This window comes from Malus sylvestris, chromosome 5 (assembly GCF_916048215.2).
Source record: "Malus sylvestris chromosome 5, drMalSylv7.2, whole genome shotgun sequence".
Taxonomy (NCBI): domain Eukaryota; kingdom Viridiplantae; phylum Streptophyta; class Magnoliopsida; order Rosales; family Rosaceae; genus Malus; species Malus sylvestris.
In genome coordinates this window covers 27,405,526-27,425,324 of record NC_062264.1, presented here as the reverse complement: position 1 = coordinate 27,425,324, position 19,799 = coordinate 27,405,526, and the positions used below count along the sequence as shown (strand labels likewise).

General features: G+C 37.8%; 2 long non-coding RNA genes across 2 annotated transcripts in view; one reads left to right on the top strand and one right to left on the bottom strand.

Moving 5' to 3' along the window:
• The window catches only part of LOC126621446 (uncharacterized), a 36,226-nt gene extending 19,336 nt beyond the window's left edge, over positions 1–16,890 (top strand). The window contains exon 2 of the long non-coding RNA XR_007622969.1: positions 16,797–16,890. This is a non-coding gene — a long non-coding RNA (uncharacterized LOC126621446). The remainder of the gene's footprint in view (positions 1–16,796) is intronic.
• Positions 3,571–19,799, bottom strand: part of LOC126621453 (uncharacterized) — a 28,373-nt gene continuing 12,144 nt past the window's right edge. Inside the window, exons 2-3 of the long non-coding RNA XR_007622976.1 lie at positions 6,996–7,103; positions 3,571–3,663 (exon numbers count right to left, since the gene is read on the bottom strand). This is a non-coding gene — a long non-coding RNA (uncharacterized LOC126621453). The remainder of the gene's footprint in view (positions 3,664–6,995; positions 7,104–19,799) is intronic.

Below are 19,799 nucleotides of genomic sequence, written 5' to 3'. Positions count from 1 at the left end.
TAGATCTTCTCAAATTGAATTTCTAATTTTGTAAAACCAAACGTTAATGGCAACCTAATTCTAGCAATTGATGGAGATCCGACCGTTGGATCGTTCTGAAATTTTAGAATATTGTTTTAGAAGATAAATGAGACCCATGGGAAGTTACGGATAGGAAATCCATGGGCGATGTTCCAGATTGACTTGTACAGGGTTGTGGACCCCATCGTTGACAGAGATTTGACTTTTGGTCAATATGTTACGAATTGATCTTAAATATTACTAGAGACGATGTAGGGCTTAGTGGGCCTATATTGGTTAGTGAGTTATCCCAAATAATATATACCTCGGTTTACGTGTACGGGATGTCATATTGTGATATATATGTGTTTAGTTATTTTCTTGATAATATGAATGATAAAGGTTATGACCATGTTATCCTAGAATCCCATTAGAAGTATTATTTAGAATTTATATGCTTGCATGATATGATAGTTGGTGGCCATGAGAAGTTGATAGTGCAGGTGCCGACGTTGTAATTTATAGGGGTTGAGGTAGTGATAGGTTGTGTGATGGACTTACTGCACCATGTAGCAGTGGTACATGGATGGTCCTGCTTGGTATATCTGCGAATGGGGGACCATACGCATTCTAGGGGTGATGAGGATTAGTTGTACTTGGTACATTCGGTAAGTGCCATATTTTAGTTGGATTATGTTGAGTGGTCCGGAATCCTTACTCTTGCTCATTTCCATACTGTTAGTCTGGAACCCTAGATTCGAGTGAATAAAAATTACCCATAATAGATCTTGTAAATATAAATTAGATCTGCCATGTTATTAATCATAATCCTAGTAGGGAATTGTGTAGAGTTCTTTAATTAAATTCGTGAAAAGATATGTTATCTCATTGATTGATTAACATAGTTAAATGTTAATATTATGCATCCTTGATTCGCGGAATTGATTAAAGGACAAGATTGTGGAATGACGTTGGATATGATTTTTATTATTATGATTAGATAAGTTAATCAATGTGGCTTGAGAATAGTATTGTGCTTCGTGATTCTTTGATATGTCACAAGCTATGGATTGAGCTATCATGTTGAAAACATAGTGATTGGTATGATGTGGTTAAATGTGAGTGACTTTAATATATGTGGTATAGTCCCTGTTTCGTATTTAGTATCCTTTGTGGATATGACTTGGTTTTATAAATTTGTTTTCTATTGAAAATGTGATTTAATAATTAGCCATCGATCTATTATTACGAAATGTGATTTGACTTGTGTATTGGAAATGTTTGTGACATGTGATTTGAAATGCATATTGAATTGCTTGTGAAATGTGAAAGCTAGTAGTAAACCGTTACCCCATTGTGATGGGGATTTGTTGCTTCAATATTGTTTCATTTCTCACTTTGTTGACCCGTTCTCAATTTAGTACTTGTGCTTGTTTCATTTCATTGAGCCTTCGTGAATTGAGTAACTTGATTCATTTCTTGTTTCTTCGAGTCGTTGTTATACTTCTTGGACTTCCGCTCGGTTCTGTTGAGTGGTTCGGAATTGGGTTCTGCTGGGGTTCTATTGAGTGGTCTGGTTCCCTGCTCCGTTTGCAATTCGTTGAGAGGACCAGGATCCCTCGTGCTCAGCGATTTCGTTGAGAGGTCCGGAATCCCTTCTACTCCGTAATTCCGTTGAGTGGTCCGGAATCGTATCCTAGTTTGGATTTGAGTGGTCCGAAATCCCACTTGGTTTTTTGGTTCTGTTTAGTGGTCCGGAACCTGATGTTGATGGATTTCGTTGAGTGGTCCGAAATTGTACAATTTGACTTGTTGGTTACTTGGATTCGATTTCAGCTTCAGAGATGTAGGCTTTGGCCGAACTGTGTCGCTCTAGCCTTGCATTTCGTTGTATTGTATGTGTTATTGATTGTTGTGATTATTGAATGGTGTTGGAAATCATATGTGTGTGTGAATGGCAAGATGACTAGAGAATATTATTGTGCTTCGTCGAATGTTCCTTGAGATGTTGCATGCCTGATTCGTGGTATTATGTTGGGACATAGAGGTTTATGTGATGAATGTTTGAGTGTAGTTAATAGTGAACTATGAATGGGTTGATCCCTATTTAGGGTACATAGGTAGTCTAACAAGGAGGTTAAATGCATCCATAAAGTATACGAAAATTTCTACGCAATTCGAATCTTGAGCAATGCTTTGTATATATTATGGAGGCGAGGTATGTTAGATATACCGTATACAAATACTTGATGACGTCACGTGACTATCCTGGACGTATGTCGGGATTGAGGCGTGACATAGTGAGTTAAAGATTCCTTAACCATAAGGACAATTCACCACTTGTTTTTTTTTTGTAATCAAGCTAAACTCTAGTTCACCAAAGCTAATTTGGGAGCTGTGTATTTTCTATATCAAGGTTCACTCATTCATTTTCAAATGTTTTAGTCGCTTTTATATTTAATTGAAGAGTCGTGTACATTTGGTACGCTACTGTGACATATTGGACTATAATAAACGAATAAGGGCATAACCTGAGTGCTATGGTGACCTACCAGGTGTAGGTTAGTTGTCTTTGTCAAGATTAAGTTTTATTGGGATTCAGATCCCATATGGAATCTCTTTGTGAGGATCCTAGCTATCCATTCATCGTACATCGTGTGGCCATAAATTATTTTAAATTTTTTATTTGAAATTAAACACAAACAATATCTAACGAAAGTTGGTTGCACGATGTACGATGTACTATGAACGGATAGGATGTGAAGATCCCTAGGATTCTTACAAAGAGGATCCGAAGATGATCATTTTCATTAGATGGTTTGCTGATCAAAGCTGAAGGATCAGGATCCCCTCCAGATCTTGATTGTGAGGATCCTGGATCACTCAATCATAGCCACTCACCACACATACTGCAACAAGAAATCATATGAATTTTTAATTCTTTCTACATGGCATAATAATTTTCAGCTACAGGATATGTGGTGTGCGGCTAGGATTGATTGATCCCTAGGATCCTCACAATGAGAATTCGAAGGGAATCATGACTCTCATACTTTGGCCAAGGCACATATATTCAGGCGGAGTTTTGGACTTTTTTCAGACCTTTCGATAGCCTCAGAAATAGAAGTGACAAACTAACTCGTTGAATATTTATTAATGAATAACTATTAAGATCCGTTTAGTTTGATTTCACTATAATATGGTAGTAAGATTGATAGTTGTAATGATTGTGTGTATCTTATAATGAAATCAAACTAAATAGGATGAGACTCTATAATTCAATGAATTGATTTGTCACTTGTGCTCGGAAAGACAGATTCCAAATCTTGTTCAATCTCAATTGGTGAACAACTATATGCTTAGCTCTTTATGATTTTGTAATGTGAAATTCACTTATTTTCTTTTGAAAATTATAAAAATGTCCTTAATCGAAGTTGCTTGGAAATTGTTTGGAAATTTCTTGGAAATTTCTTGAAAGAAACTAATCACTGACTAACTGGAAACTTTACAACCATGCACGCAAAGAATGTAAAGGGATGGCCCCATCCCATGTGCCCCTTCGTATACTTTTATAACCATTAATCTCTCACTCATTGATATTCCTGAAGGAGCCTTTGGAACTTTAGTCAAAAGCCAATTCGAGTAAATTCTAATCTAGTCTCCCTCCCTCTCTCTTTAGGGGTGGGCACGATTCTATTCGGTGCGGTTTTTGTTGTGTTTGGCTCATATAATTATGAGTTGGCAACCATTTCCTCTCAACTTTGTGGACTTTGGAAGCATGTTTTGTGGACTTTGGAAACATGACCCCGTAAACTTTGTTTTTTGGTGGTTGACATAATTGATGGTGCATGTCTATAAGTGAAGGCATTTTTCATACACAAAGTGGAGAGAGCTTGCCGATTGTGAAGAAAGTGGGTGTGCATCCGGAAAACACAAAGGAGAGAAAAATATAGAGTGAGAGTGAGAAACTCTTGGGGAGAGTGAGTCTCTTAGTAAAATTCTGTGAGGGTACAAGGGGTTGGGGTTTGGGTTATGTTGATTTAACTCAAGTGTATCTTGTACTAGTTATTCTCATAGTGAAGAGCAATATCTCTTGGAGGACGTAGGCAGGTTTTTGCCGAACCTCGTAAATCTCTTAGTGTCTTTATTTCTTGTATTTTATTCTGTTCAACTGAGTGTGAATATGGTGAGGTTGTAATCTGAATCTCGTTTCCGCACTAACGAACGGGCCAAGGCACAACAATTGGTATCAGAGCTTTGTTGGAAGCTTTGGTTCATTGAAGGTCCAGATTTGTTATTCACCATGATGACTACAAACATGTCATTTTCAGTTGAGAAGTTTAATGGGAAAGACAGTGTTACTCTTTGGCAGATGAGAGTAAAGGATGTCTTGACTCAACAAGGCTTGGCTAGAGCTTTGAAGGGAAAATATGGGAAGCCTCAAGAAATGACAGATGACCAGTGGGAGGAGCTGGAGGCGCGTTGTGTTAGCACGATTCGACACTGTATAGCTGATAACATTATCAATAATGTTATGGATGAAGATTCTGCGCCTGCACTTTGGGAGAAGTTGGAAAAACTCTATATTGCTAAGAGTTTGACCAACAAGTTACATTTGAAGCGGAAGCTGTACAAGCTAAAGATGGATGAAGGCGGGAATCTCATGGACCACATGAATGTGTTCAACGGATACTTGGATCAATTGCGGAAAGTTAATGTTAAGGTTGAGGAAGAAGACAAAGCCCTCTTACTTCTTACCTCACTTCCAGATTCGTATGAAAATCTTGTGACAACCTTACTGCATGGAAAAGATACAGTAAGTTTGGAGCAGGTGCAGGCTTCTTTGGTGTCTTATGATACACAAAAGAAGAAGACCATTGTTGATGGTGGGCACGAGACTGCTTTAGCTGCTCAAGGTTGGAATCGTGGAAGAAAATTGGGAGGAGGATTTGAGGGAGACAGTAGGTTCAAATCAAGTTCCAAAGGCAATGGTCTACAATGCTACGACTGCAAAGAATTCGGGCATAAAAAGAAAAATTGTCCTTTGAGAAAAAGAAAGGATGATCTTGGTTCGAGTAGTAGCAATTTTGTGGCAGAAGACTTCGAGTATGCCCTCTAGGTACTCGAAGCAACACTTCTCCTGTGATGTTTAGTCTCAAGTGTTGCAGAGGTTTTGCAGCAGGTGGAGCTATGGGATTCACAGGTGATGAGATGGTCCTGAAGGAGGAGAAGTGTGAGGAATATTTGTCTGGCTCGACGGGTGTTGCTGGAAATGGGTGCACTGACAAGTTTCCAGGTTGACAATGAAGAGGAGGAAAACCTGCTGGAGGAGACGAGGATATGTCGAGATCCTGTCTGAAGCTAAATGGTGATTTTTAGCTTGCAGCAGCTGCACAGGCATTGGCAGTGATTGAATCAGGAACAGGACCAGCGAGGTTGATTCAGGGTGTGTATGTTGGTACGTAAGGCCAATGGACATTGGTGATGGGTGCAAGGATTTTTGCACAGTATATTCGCCAAGGTGGAAATTGTTGTGTTTGGCTCATATAATTATGAGTTGGCAACCATTTCCTCTCAACTTTGTGGACTTTGGAAGCATGTTTTGTGGACTTTGGAAACATGACCCCGTAAACTTTGTTTTTTGGTGGTTGACATAATTGATGGTGCATGTCTATAAGTGAAGGCATTTTTCATACACAAAGTGGAGAGAGCTTGCCGATTGTGAAGAAAGTGGGTGTGCATCCGGAAAACACAAAGGAGAGAAAAATATAGAGTGAGAGTGAGAAACTCTTGGGGAGAGTGAGTCTCTTAGTAAAATTCTGTGAGGGTACAAGGGGTTGGGGTTTAGGTTATGTTGATTTAACTCAAGTGTATCTTGTACTAGTTATTCTCATAGTGAAGAGCAATATCTCTTGGAGGACGTAGACAGGTTTTTGCCGAACCTCGTAAATCTCTTAGTGTCTTTATTTCTTGTATTTTATTCTGTTCAACTGAGTGTGAATATGGTGAGGTTGTAATCTGAATTTCGTTTCCACACTAACGAACGGGCCAAGGCACAACAGTTTTGAGTAAAATCGAAACCAAAACCAAAATTTTTTACTGTTTGATTCGGTGCGGTTTTGAAGCCAAAACTGAAATGAAACCAAACATTGTGGTTTGGTTCGGTGCGGTTTCAAACGGTTTCGGTTTGGTTCTTAAGAAAAAAAATGCACAATTTAAAATTTGCATCTATCTACACATAAGTCGGTGTCATTTTCTAATTTTCATACAATACATTAATCTATGAACCCATGTCCACAATCAATACATTAAGTGAGGATATTTTGATAATCTATTTTCATATAAAATTGGGATACTGTATGCAGCAAACTTGCAGCAAGTGCACATCTCCAAAAACCAAATAAGTTCTTTGACATGAAACAAAACTTTTAACCACGTATCAACCAATATAATGGACGAACCAAACTAAAAATTGGCAGGCACTAAATCTTCTCCAGTTCATTTAAATCTTCTCCAAGCACTGTTGACAGCAAGCCATTCATTTAAATCTTCTCCAGTTGGAAGCATTATATTAGGTTGCCGTTGCCAAGTGTAGCATCAATATGTTTTCTAAGTTGAGCACCCTTGCTCCCTAGAATCAAATAAGTGCAATTATGAAGCCAAAAACTTGCAGCAAATGCACAACTCCTACAATCAGTGCATTGAGCGATGAATGATGATATTATAGTGTGGTTGAGTTCATACTAAATATATGAATTCTAACAAACAACCAATTAAAAGATAACATCTAATATGAACATTTCATTAAATGTTTATTAATATTTGAGGTGCAGTTCAGTTTCAATGCGGTTTTCAAAAGCCAAAACCGAAACCAAACCGTTTTCTACATTACGGTTCGGTTTCAAAACCGAAACCATTTCAAAACCGTAAGACCAAACCGTTCGATGCGGTCCGATTTGGTACGTGTTTCGATTTCGATTTTCGGTTCCAAGTACCCATCCCTATCTCTCTCTCTTGTTTCAACATGTCCTCCTTAATTCTGAACTACTCTCTCTCTCGGTTTATTGGATCCTCCTTAATTCTGAATCATTCTCTCTCTCTTTCTTTCTAATTCACAATTAATCTGTATCTCTCATCCCTAACTGCATTTGTCATTTTCCTTTGTGGCCTCGAGATATCTTCCTCTTTCTAATTCACAATTAATCTGTATCTCTCATCCCTAACTGCATTTGTCATTTTCTTTTGTGGCCTCGAGATATCTTCCTCCTCAATTACCAACCGCTCGTTTTCATCTACAACACCAAAAGCCAATCCAACGGCCGGTGCATTATTATCTCCCCTCTATGCATATCTTTTCCATTAAATACTATTCTTTTAGGAAAATATTATTTTCCATGGATTTTCCTGAGGCATGTGTCTGCTTCCTTGGCGAGGCTTTAACCAAACGCTACACGGCGGTAAATAGACAAATTAAATTCCAGTGACTATTTGTCCAAAATTAAAAATTAAAAAAAAATCCTGTGACTAAACCAATATGAATAAATTTAGGAAATTATTATTAGTACTCCAAAAATCTCATTCTACACTCCAAACTTTCTATATTAGGAAAGAAAAATACACTTGTGAGGAATGTAGAATGAGATTTTTGGAGTGCCAATAACACTTCCCTAAATTTAATCCATAATCTGCCAAGAAACGACGACGTGCATATACAAAACAACTGCAAAATAATTATAGACAGAGCTGCTGCCAGTGAGATAATTTGGTTAAAATTCAAAATTTTGAAGTTTTTTCATTAGTTTTCTTTAAATATTAAGATTTGTTTAGTTTGATTTAACTATAATATGGTAGAGAGATTAATAGTTGTAACGATTTTGTAATATCTTATGGTGAAATTAAACAAATGAATCTGTGACTCTAAAAATTTTTCATTAATAATTTAATAAGTTGATTTGTTACTTGTGCTCAGAAATACAAATTCCAAATCCTGTTCAATCTCCATTGATGAACAACTATATTCTCAGCCTCTACGATTTTGTAGTGTGGAATTAACATATTTTCTTTTGGAAATTTAAAAAATGTCCTTAATCAAAACTGCTTGAAAATTGTTTGGAAATTTCTTGAAAGAAATTGATGACTTACTAAAAAGGGAAATTCAAAACCATGTGGCCCTTTTTATGCTTTTGTAACTGGTCATCTCTTACTCATAGCTTTTCCAAAAGAGCTTTTGGAATTTTGTGCATCTAGTCAAAGAGAAATTTTTCCAAATACCTGACGTATATGCTAACATAGAGTTTCACGAATAAACATTTATACATATATGCTAACATAGAGTTTCACGAATAAACATTTAACATCTGCATAATTTATTCTTTTAAATTAAAAAATGCCAATTGTTTCACAACAACTAAGATATCAGAAGCCCACGAGCCTGACGACGTCGAACCACGCACACCCACGTCTCTCACCGGCCGGCGATTTTTCCGGCGTCATGGTCCCTGCCCTCTATTCGACTCTCTTTCTTTCCTTTCCTCTCTTTCTCTCCCACTCTTACTTCCACATGGAACCCAGAGATTGTCGACGGCGACTTCAATTCAGATCGGCTGTCGTCAATCTCGATCTTTCAGCCGGAGATCGACGGCATCACTTTTGTTCTTATTTTGGAGCAAGAAAGAGAAGAAATAAAAAGGGGAAGAGAGAAACAGAAAGAAAAAGAAAGGCAAGGAGAGGTGACGGCAAGGGCAGGGTGGGCGGGGGATGGGGATGGGAAAGGGGGCTGACGACGAATCTTGCAAGAGAAACAGAAAGAAAGAGAAAGGGAGAGAGAGGTGACGGGAAGGGCAGGGTGGGCGGGGGATGAGGATGGGAAAGGGGATCTTGCCTTCTTTTTTATTTTAATTATTTTCTGAAATGAATACAAAGATAAAGTAGATATTTTATTGTCACTTAAAGAGTAAAGAATAGGTGTCAGAAGCTTATTAATGGGGAACTTCAGTCAGCGTATGTGCCAGATATTTGAAAAAATTTCTCCGAACGTTGATCAGCTGATGGATACAAACCGCATGACTTACTATTTACAAGCACCTCACGTGGAAATCTCATGCTAAACCTATACTTTCCTATATACATATACCTATAATAAGAAACATGTTGTGACATATGTTCTTATCAATATGTGATTGTGTAAATCCTAAGTAGAGATAAAATAGGAATCCTTTGGGATCTAGAAGATCTTTCCTAATATACTTTGTATTACTTGGAGAGCAAGTTTCTCTCTTCCTAATTACTATAAATAAAGGCATAAGGACTGGGGAATTAACACACAATTCCTCAAACCTATTCTCCATTCTCTCTTCTTCTCTTTGCCGCACCTATCTATTAAATATAGGCCACAACACGTTATCAGCACGCTCTTCACGTTGTGCTTAGAGAATTTAAAGAGAATTTATTCGTCTACAATCAGGGGAGTATTACGTTTCAATTATTTTTAATTGATTAAATCTTGATTTTATTGAATTCATATATTGTTATTGATTCAATTTATTTTTCTTCTTATGTTGAACGTGATACAAGCTTGAAGATGAAAGCCAAAAAATTGAAGAAATATTTTTTCTGCATCAAACCAATTCATTCATATCATCACGCAATCAGGTTCTTCCAAAATAACGGCTTTTAACTCGATATTTTTGAAGCCCTGATCGCATGAACATTCACCATGATGCAAGACCCAACTTTACGTTTAACGTATTTTAGATTCTACATAAATTGTGTATGCCTCATAACCAAAATTGCTATAATTATGTGAATTTGATATTTTTCATGAATTGAATCTTACATATGTACATGCATTGAAACTATTATTTGCATATGCATCAAAGTAAATATGTGATTCATTGAATTATATATGCATATAATTGAATTGAAAAAAAAAAATTTGGAAACGGGAAAATTAGGGTTATTCGAACCCATGCCTTTGCATTATGCAAAAGCCGCAAGAACCCTAGGGTTCCCTCCCCGTGACCCCAACAATACTGGGCTCACACGAGCCCACTATAGATTGCAAAGCATTGGAGCAAAACCCTTGCTCCATCTGAAAAACGCCTTCGGCATCAAACCCTAACACAAGGTGCCGCCCGAAGTCGGCCACGGCTTCAACGCCGTTATTGCTGGGCAATCACACCTGCAGTTGTGATTGGGACCTTGCCATTGTCGAAGACGATGGGTTTTTTTTCAGAAACCCGATGAACATCGACGGGTTCTTTGAACCCCAATCGTTCTCGGACCTCTGACGTTGAAACCAAAGTTTCCGTCTACAACTCGGGTTCCCCAGTTGAACCCCCAAGCTTTGCATTGCCATAGACCCCGAGGACAGTCGCCAGAAGCGACACCGGCGTTCCCCCGGTTCGAATCTGACACCCAGCGACGCTGGGTTGTTCTGGTTTTCTTCAACCCGAGCCCTATTGGGCTCCAGTTCCTCGGCCCGTGTGAAAAGAAAAAAACATTTTTTTGGCCTGCCAGCAGTAGCCCAACCCATTCCCCGTGAGCCTGCAGCTCACCCGTGACCCCTCCTTAGTTATTTCTCTCCTGCCTGTGGGCCTGCAGCCCCGCCAGAGACTAAACCTAGCCCAATTTTGGGCTTAGTTCACATGGCAAGATTTATATATAGCCACTCGAGGACTTATTTTGGGCCACAAATTTTATTTGCCTAATTATTTTAGGCCCAATGGGTTATATATTTTTTCACCCACATTTTAATTTGGCCCGAAGTCCAAATAAATTAATTCAATTATAATTATAATTGTGAACCTAAAGTTATATTTTTGCACATACTTGTTGCATATTTGCTTGCATATATATTTGTGTTTGCTTGCAGGTATTATGAACTTAAAAGTTCATACTTCCGAACCCGAAGTTTCGGAAAAGTGCCATATGAACCTGAAGTTTCTTAATGCACAACACTCATGTTGAGACCCGAAGTTCTCCATGCTTAAATCCGTTTAAACCAAACCATGTCTTAGAACCTGAATGTTCTAAATTTGTTGTTTATGGAAATTTAATTTCCTAAAACACCAATCACATTCTTGTTTCCTCCATTCAGCGTATTGTCGAACCGTAACAAGTTCGATTTCACTGATTTGGAAGTTTCGAATAGTAAACTACTTTATGTGGATACAAGACGTGAATAAGCATCCGCCATGATCCTTATTCGAAGAATTATGCCTGAAGAATATCCAATGGAAGTACCTCCCCGCTGAGGACTCTATGACTCTTGAAATCCGTTATGGACTGTTTCAAATCATGCAAAGATGAATTTTTTCCTGAAGCAAAACATGATTGAAACTGTTACGTCCACAAATAGGTACAATTCTCGTAGTCCATTTGTGAGACTCATTTTGCTCCACCTAATACATTTGGAAGAGCGAAATTTGACATGGAAGGCCTATTGGCCGAACCCCTTTGTCTTTTTGGTTTATTTTGTGAATAATTTATTTTGTTCTCGGATTTAAGATTAGTGTTTGGATGTCACCATTATTCTCGAATAAAAGAGTTAATTAATGAAGATTACCACATGTGACTACAATTAACTCATGCTTAGGTATGTTTTGTGGGGAAGTTAGATGTCTGGTTCTATGCTAACTTCATACCTAATCATCCCTCGACAACCTTTCAGGCTTATCCAACCTGATTGTGGGGTATGGCACTGCCCTATATTGTCCAATGGTATTAACTTTACCATAAAGGGAAGCCTTATACTCACTTCGTTCCGGAAGAACGCATTTTTGAGCTTTAAGGATATTCGAGAGTATTATTACCATATTGAAACCAATGTAGAAAAATGGAGTAAAATTCCTTGGCATATTACCATTTTGCACTTCTTACGAATATAGTTAAATGCATATTCTAGAGAAGATGGAACGCTTAACGAATGGATTACATCCATTCAAGTCCACTATGTGGCCGGCCAGAAGCCCGCGATTCCTAAGGAATTTTCGCTATGGATGTACGTTTGGGATATCTAGGATGATTCGTGATGCGCCGTTTTGGGCATCCTTTTACCAGAAGTAAAGAAATCATACCTGGACACGTATTATACCTTAGCACCCTCCATCTTTTTACAAAGGATTCAAAATGGGACATTTGTGGATAGATTCAACCACCCTACAGACCATTTAAATATTCTATAGTATTGGTTGATGCTTCTACACGTTTGTCACACGTGTGGTTGTTGTCCACAAGTTGCATTCTCCACACTGGTAGCTCAGATTAACAAGCACAGGGCTCACCACCCTGATTATCTGATCAAATTTATTTGATTGGATAAGTTGGAGAATTTACATCGACATTTACATCGAACAATTTAAATCTCGATGGATATTGCATGTCGGTTGGGTTTTTTGAAAGTTGAACATCCAGTCCCATGTTCATACCCAGAACGACCCAGCAGAAGTATTCATTAAACGCCTTCAAATGATTGCGTGGTCGACTGGTCATACGTACCACAGTTCCCGACCTCTGCTTAGGGCCATGCAATATTGCAAGCAACCATGTTGGTCTGCCTGATGCCCGTCACGACCCAACCTTATAAAGCTCGTGTCAGTTGGTTACCAAATACGAACCCGACATATCGCATCTGCGCGTCTTTGGTTGTGCGGTCTATGTGCCATTTTGCGCCGCCCTTACGTACACAAAAACAAAGGGGTCATCAGGGAAGGATGGAAATCTATGTCGGTTATGATTCTCCTTCTAAAATTCGTTACTAAATAACCTTTGACATGCGATCTCTTTACCGCTCGTTTTGCGGATTATCACTTTTATGAGACAGTCTTCCCGTCGTTAGGGGAGATAAGAACGTCACCGTTCCTAAAGAACGATGCGAATTATCGTGGACGTCCCCACTATGTCTCATATCGATCCCAATCTAGATCGTCAGAGTTTAACCAGACATTTCCTTTGATCTAGAAAAAGTGACGAGATCACATATACCAGCTGCAAATGTGCTTGCAAAGATGTGTACCAAATGTACTTCGGACCTTTGTCTTGAAAGTAGGAAAGCCACAATTGTGGCCAACCCTCGTACATTGGCGGCTAGCCAATCAATCTATCTTATGCCAGAAGCATGGTAGATCACTCGGTTCGAGGATTCACCTCCCCAAAAGAGGAGGAACGTGGCAAGAATGAATCCGCCCCTCGATCGCTGTCTCAGACCTTTTCATCTCTTGAGATTAAATCCGGATTACTCCCAAGACCTGAAGTTCTTGGTCCAGTATACTAGTTTGGATGAGATATGGAATTGGAATGAGATTATCATAAATGATGTTTCATTTATATGGTACCGACATAAATGAAAAACGACGATAACGAACCGCGTTCCGTTGATTAATATCAACGTAGAACTGATTGGTCAACTAAAAGAATCAATCTATGACGAATGAGATGAATGAAATAGTGCAATATGACGCCTTGTGGCGCAAGGTTTCTCTCATACGCTATGTGATTGATCGCAGCATTACAAACGTGGTTGTAGTATCTCTGGGATCGTGATATGAACCTACATGGAGTTTCCAAAGGACTTACATGTACGGATTCAAATAGTTCTAGACCACAAGAACATCCTCTTGATTCTCAAGCGGCCTTCACTTTACGGATGCAGAACTATCCGGGCAGATGTGGTATACCCGTCTAAGTGAATATTTGATCAGTTAGGGATATATGCCCCTGCGTGTATAAAATTCGAAATTGCTAGAGTTGAGCAAATTAACTCGCATGTCGGACTATAAGATGAATGATTTTGGGAGAACTTGACATTACCTCGAGCTGAAGTTTCGAGCTAGTTTTGGTGGTATTCTGGTCCACCACTCAAACTAGACCCAGAAGGTGTTACGTCTGAGTATATCCTGATCATCTGTATGCTAGATGCAAATGAGACCTTTACGGAGGGTATGGAGCATAAGGTTCCATATTGGAACGTGAGGCAGCCATATCTAAGTACCATTGGCGTTTGTTGTACTTAGCTCAAATGCACTAGATCAGACATCTTATGTGCTGATAATCTTTTGGCATAAAGCAGCACTGCGCCTAACACGCCACCACCAAATTTGGTGTTAAAGACGTTTTTCTGTTACTACGGATTTGGGCTTATTCCCTATGCATCTCAGAATAGATCACACCCCCTTGATCTTCGGAATGATGCCTACCTTGTGGGATTCGCTGAATCAGACCATTTGTCTGACCGCACAAGGTACGTTCCCGCATGGTTATGTCTTTACCATTAAGGAACATCGCAATATCTTGGAGGTTAACTAGATAGACCTTTTGTTGCGAAACCTTTGAATCGCTCAAAGACTCACTATGTCTCATCACGTGAGAGATATGGCCGAGAATTCTTGTTGAGCATATTCAAAATCCTTGCGATTTTTCATCCATCGTTGAGTCCCAACAACGATCCATGAATACAACGCTGTATGTATCGACCAGATCATGATACATCCAACAAAGTCAACACCAAGCATATTGTGTCTACATCAGCATGAGCATCAGAAGATTGAAGTCAAGCAGTTCAATCCCAGACAACCTTACCAACATCTACACAAAGTCACTACCAAAGTCTACCTTCCAGAAGCTTGTCCAATGAATTGGTATGCGTAACTTTCTCATTTGCAATGCTTGTAGTTTCATTTGGAAGTTTTGTCAAACTCAGGGGGAGTATCTAGAAGTATACTCACTTGATCTTAATGTACTCTTTTTCCCTACGATTAGGAGCATTTTTCCCACTGGGTTTTTGGTACCTAACTAGGTTTTAACGAGGCACCCATCCTGGGCTGATCATACCCTTGTGAGCTCTTCTACTTGCGTCCAAAAGACGTATAGTTTTGACTTAATGCAACTTCTCACTTTTCTCCTTAGCCTATGGGCTTTTCTCCCACCTTGGGTTTTGCCATAGTAAGGTTTTGTGAGTTTTACCACTCCTGCATTCTTCCGTCTTTTGAGACTCGCATTCGCTACTTGTGCCGACTAAACGAGACGATTTCATCCACTACTTCTACATTTGCCTGAAGATCTGATGGGCCATCTACTTGAGTATTTGCACACTCAAGGGGGAGTGTTGTGACATATGTTCTTATCAATATGTGATTGTGTAAATCCTAAGTAGAGATAAATAGGAATTCTTTGGGATCTAGAAGATCTTTCCTAATATACTTTGTATTACTTGGAGAGCAAGTTTCTCTCCTCTTAATTACTATAAATAAAGGCACAAGGACTGGGGAATTAACACACAATTCCTCAAACCTATTCTCCATTCTCTCTTCTTCTCTTTGCCGCACCTATCTATTAAATATAGGCCACAACAAAACAAAAAATTTTAATCGTAATAAATACATTTTCAGAGTACGTGTTATCACCTCTATGTAGGTATGGACGTTACTCTCGTATGGATAACATGATTGGCCATCTCTATACAAGTTTTTCTCACTTAATTTTAGGCTAAGTTGTGGGCTCTCTTATGATCTTTCGATAGCCTCGGAAAGATCGATTCCCAATCTTACGCAATCTCCGATAGGGAAAGACTATATTTTTAGTTTTTCATGATTTTGTTGTGTGAAATTGAATTGTTTTTATTTTTGAGGTTTTCTAACTTTAATCCTTGAAAAAGATTGAAATTTAAAATAAATCTGTTATTAGATTACATATTGATTATAGTCTCTTGATGTGTCATTAATTCAAAATAATTAATCTGTATTTCATTCAATGTCTCCCATTAAATATTTGAATTTATTAATATATACATTTGAATTTAATTTTTTTACCAAAAAAAGTTTTTTTTAATTTATTAATTTTATTTAACATACTTCAAACTTGAAAAACTCAATTAATGTACCTAAATGTTAGTATCGAAATGTATGTACCCAAATGTATATACCCAAATGTATGCACCGAAATGTATTATATTAAACTAATATACCTAAATGTGTGTACTGAAATGTATTATATTGAATTAATGTATCTAAATGAATTATAAAAAGGTACTGGATCGAAAGTGCTTGGAAATTGCTTGAAATAAATTGGTCAATAACAGGGAATGTTAAAAATTTGCACGTAAAAAATGTAAATACGTCAATTGAATGAGAAAGTGTTTACCTTTTTTTTAATTATAAGCAATATTCTACACTAATCTGTATTAAGGGAATGCGGGAGGGTTTGGACTGAGACACAATGAGTTGAACTAAAATGCCCTAATCATAAGGGCAATCCACCACTTGTTTTTCTCACATAGTTTCATGCTAACTTCTATGCTCTCTTAAGACCTCCTGATAGCCTCGGAAAGAAAGATTGCAAATCTTAGGCAATCTCTAATGAATGACCATTCTTGGCCCTCCATGATTTTGTAGTTTGAAATTCACTTGTTTTTCTTTTTTCTAGGGAATTATAAACAGTTACTCAACTGAAAGTGCTTGAAAATTTCTTGAAAGAAATTGGTCACTAATTGGGAAAGTTCAAAACTTTGTATGTAAAAGGTGTAAACACGTCAATTGTATGAGAAAGAGTTCTGTTTTTTTTTTTTAAATTACAAGAGATACTTTACACTAATGAGTTGAAGAGAAATTCCTTAATCATTTAACATTCGATGATGGTTTCACAACCCAGCCAACTCCTCCCCTCAAATTGCCAGCCTCCCCCTTGATCTCTCTTCCTTCACTTTACTCTTCTTATTGGGACGATGACTCTTGAAATCAAGTCTACTGAATGGGAAGAACCTTTGCTTTTCAAAATCAGATTCGACCAAAACCATTATAGAGGTGGGCTTTCTCTATTTCAAGGTTTCGGGGCTCGTTGATCTAAAAATTCAAATGTTGTAGATGGTTTTATCTTCAATTACATCCGTTATTGCCATTCTGACATCTTAAACTAATATTGCAACAGCAAGCGGGTCGCCTAGATACTATAGTAACGTGTCGGGTGCTGGTTAGTCCTTGTGAAGATCAAATTGCTTTGGATGCTCTGCTTGTCAAAGATGAAATCAGTAGATGGAGCAACGAAGTTAAATTTGTACGTAAAGCGCGTAAGGTCGGGAAGGGGGGCCTATTGGCTACTGTGTGCTTGCCACTACAATAAAGCGCACGTGTGCTTGCCGCTACCATAAAGCCCGTAGTAGCATTATTAAGGACAAAAGACAGTTTACTACCCTCATTTTTAGTGGTTTTCAACATTTAGTACATCAATTTTTTTTCATCTCAGAGTCATACCTAAAGTGTAAATTTTGGGACAGTCTCATACATCCGTTAGTCAAACTGTTAGTTCTCCCGTTAAGTGATGACGTGGCACCCTGATTGGGCGCCACATGTCATTAAAAAAATTATTTAAATAAAAATAATATTAAAAAATATTTAAATAATAATAAAATATATATTTTTTCTTCTTCTTCTTCTGGGTTCAGTTTCTCTATTTTTTTTTCTTTTCTTCTTCCTCCTCCTTCTTCTCCTTCTTCTCCTTCCTCCTCATTCTTCTTCTCCTTCTTCTTCCTTCTTATTCCTCTTCTTTTCTGGGTTCCCTTTTTTTTTTCCTTCTCCTCCTTCCTTCTTCTTCCTCTTGTGTTAGCAGGAACTGATTTGGGGATGTGTCTGAAGAGGAAGAAGAAGGAAGGAGGAGAAGGAAAAAAACAGAAAAAAAGAAGAAGAAGAGAGAAACCGAACCCAGAAGAAGAAGAAGAAGAAGAAGAAGAAGAAGAAGAAGAAGAAGAAGAAGAAGAAGAAGAAGAAGGAGGAAGAAGAAGAAAAAAAAAGAAAAAAAAGAAAGAGAAACCGAACCCAGAAGAAGAAGAAGAAGAAGAATTTTTTTTTAATTATTATTTTAATATTTTTTAAAATATTTTAAAATATTATTTTTATTTAAATAAATTTTTAATATTTTAATGACACGTGGCGCCCAATCAGGGTGCCACGTCATCACTTAACGAGAGAACTAACAGTTTGACTAACGGATGTATGAGACTGTCCCAAAATTTACACTTTAGGTATGACTCTGTGATGAAAAAAAATTGATGTACTAAATGTTGAAAACCACTAAACATGAGGGTAGTAAACTGTCTTTTGCTCCATTATTAAAGTAACTTTGTGCCCATACCTAATAAGGACTACGATTTCGTTTATAGGGTAAACTCTGATTTAGTCTCAGGTGCAACTGTAGTTAAGATTCTTCTTCTGCTATCTGATCCAAGCACTGCTCTAAAAATCCCCGCTTAGGCCCCGCCTAAGCGCTAGGCCCCACCCCACCGCCCCGATTAATGCCTAGGCCCCAGCCCACCGTCTAGACCACCTAGGCACCCACATAGCCCGCCTAGGCACCCGCCTAGGTTGCAACTCACTTAGACAGAAAATACATAACTTTCATTTTGCATTTTGTTTTTTTTTTCCAATAAATTGTAAGAGACTTGTTGCATACTTGAATGAACAAACATTATATCCTTATTTCCCATGTTTTCATTATGTTCCAATACTTCATGATACATATGCATTCTATTTTGTAGTTTATGATGAAATTATATATATTTCAAGTAGAAGCAGACACTTATTTACATGAAATATGATAGATTTACTTAAATCCGCCTAGTCCGCCTAGGCGCTAGGCCCCAGCCCGCCGCCCGACTAGCTCCTAGCGACTTTTAGAAACTTGGATCTAAGACATAAAGAGATGGAGTTGATTGGGTTCATTCAAGTTTTCAACATCATCGTCGTCGCCATAGGGACTTTGTTTTACATGTGCTGCAGACGATTAACATTTTATTCTTCGTCTTCTGCGGCTGATTTTGATGTAGCTGATTTCTGCTGGTTTCTAATTGGTTGGTTTGGGTGGCAAGCTGATAAATTGTGAACAAACCGCACGACTAACTATTTACAAGCACCTCATGTGGAAATCTCATGCCAACTTTCCTATATACATATATACGATAATAAAACGCAAAAAAATCTTTTTAATAATGATGGTAAATGCATTTTCAAAGTAGTGGACATCACTGCCACGTTAGTATAAAAGTTACTCTCGCATGGATAACATGATTAGCCACATCCACACAAATTTTTCTTGCTCAATAAAGTAGGGATCATCAAAACACCAAACCATCCAATGTAAAGACAGTTTCAGTGTTGATTATTCAGTTACAAAAGCGACCGCATAGGCTTTATTGGAACTGTCCATATCCAATTCATCTTTCGGAACCATATCACATCCCGGATCTGAAATATGATGAATTTAGACGGTATTTACTTTCAGGCTAAGTTCTGGGCTCTCTTATGACATCCCAATGTCTTGAAAAGACAAATTCCAAATCTTAAGCAATCTCCAATAGTGAAGAACTATAATCTTAGCCCTCCATGATTTTGTAGTGTGAAATTGATTTTTTTTATTTTTTTATTTAAGAAATTATAAAAAGGTACTAGATAGAAAGTGTTTGGAAAATTCTTGAAAGAAATTGGTCACTAACTGGGAATGTTCAAAGGTTTGTACGTAAAACACGTAAATATGTGAAAGAATGAGAAACAACTTGTTTTTTTTTTAATTTTTTAATGTTTTAATTTTTTAATTTTTATAATTAGAAGCAATATTCTACATTAATCTTTATTAAGAGAAGGTGGGTGGGTTTGAAATGAGACACAATGAGTTGAAGAGAAATGACCCAACCATAAGGGCAATTCACCACTTGTTTTTCTTGCTTACTTTCATGCTAAGTTCTACGCTTCTTAAAACCTCCTGATAACCTCGGAAAGACATATTCCAAATCTTAGGCAATTTCTAGTAGAGAATGA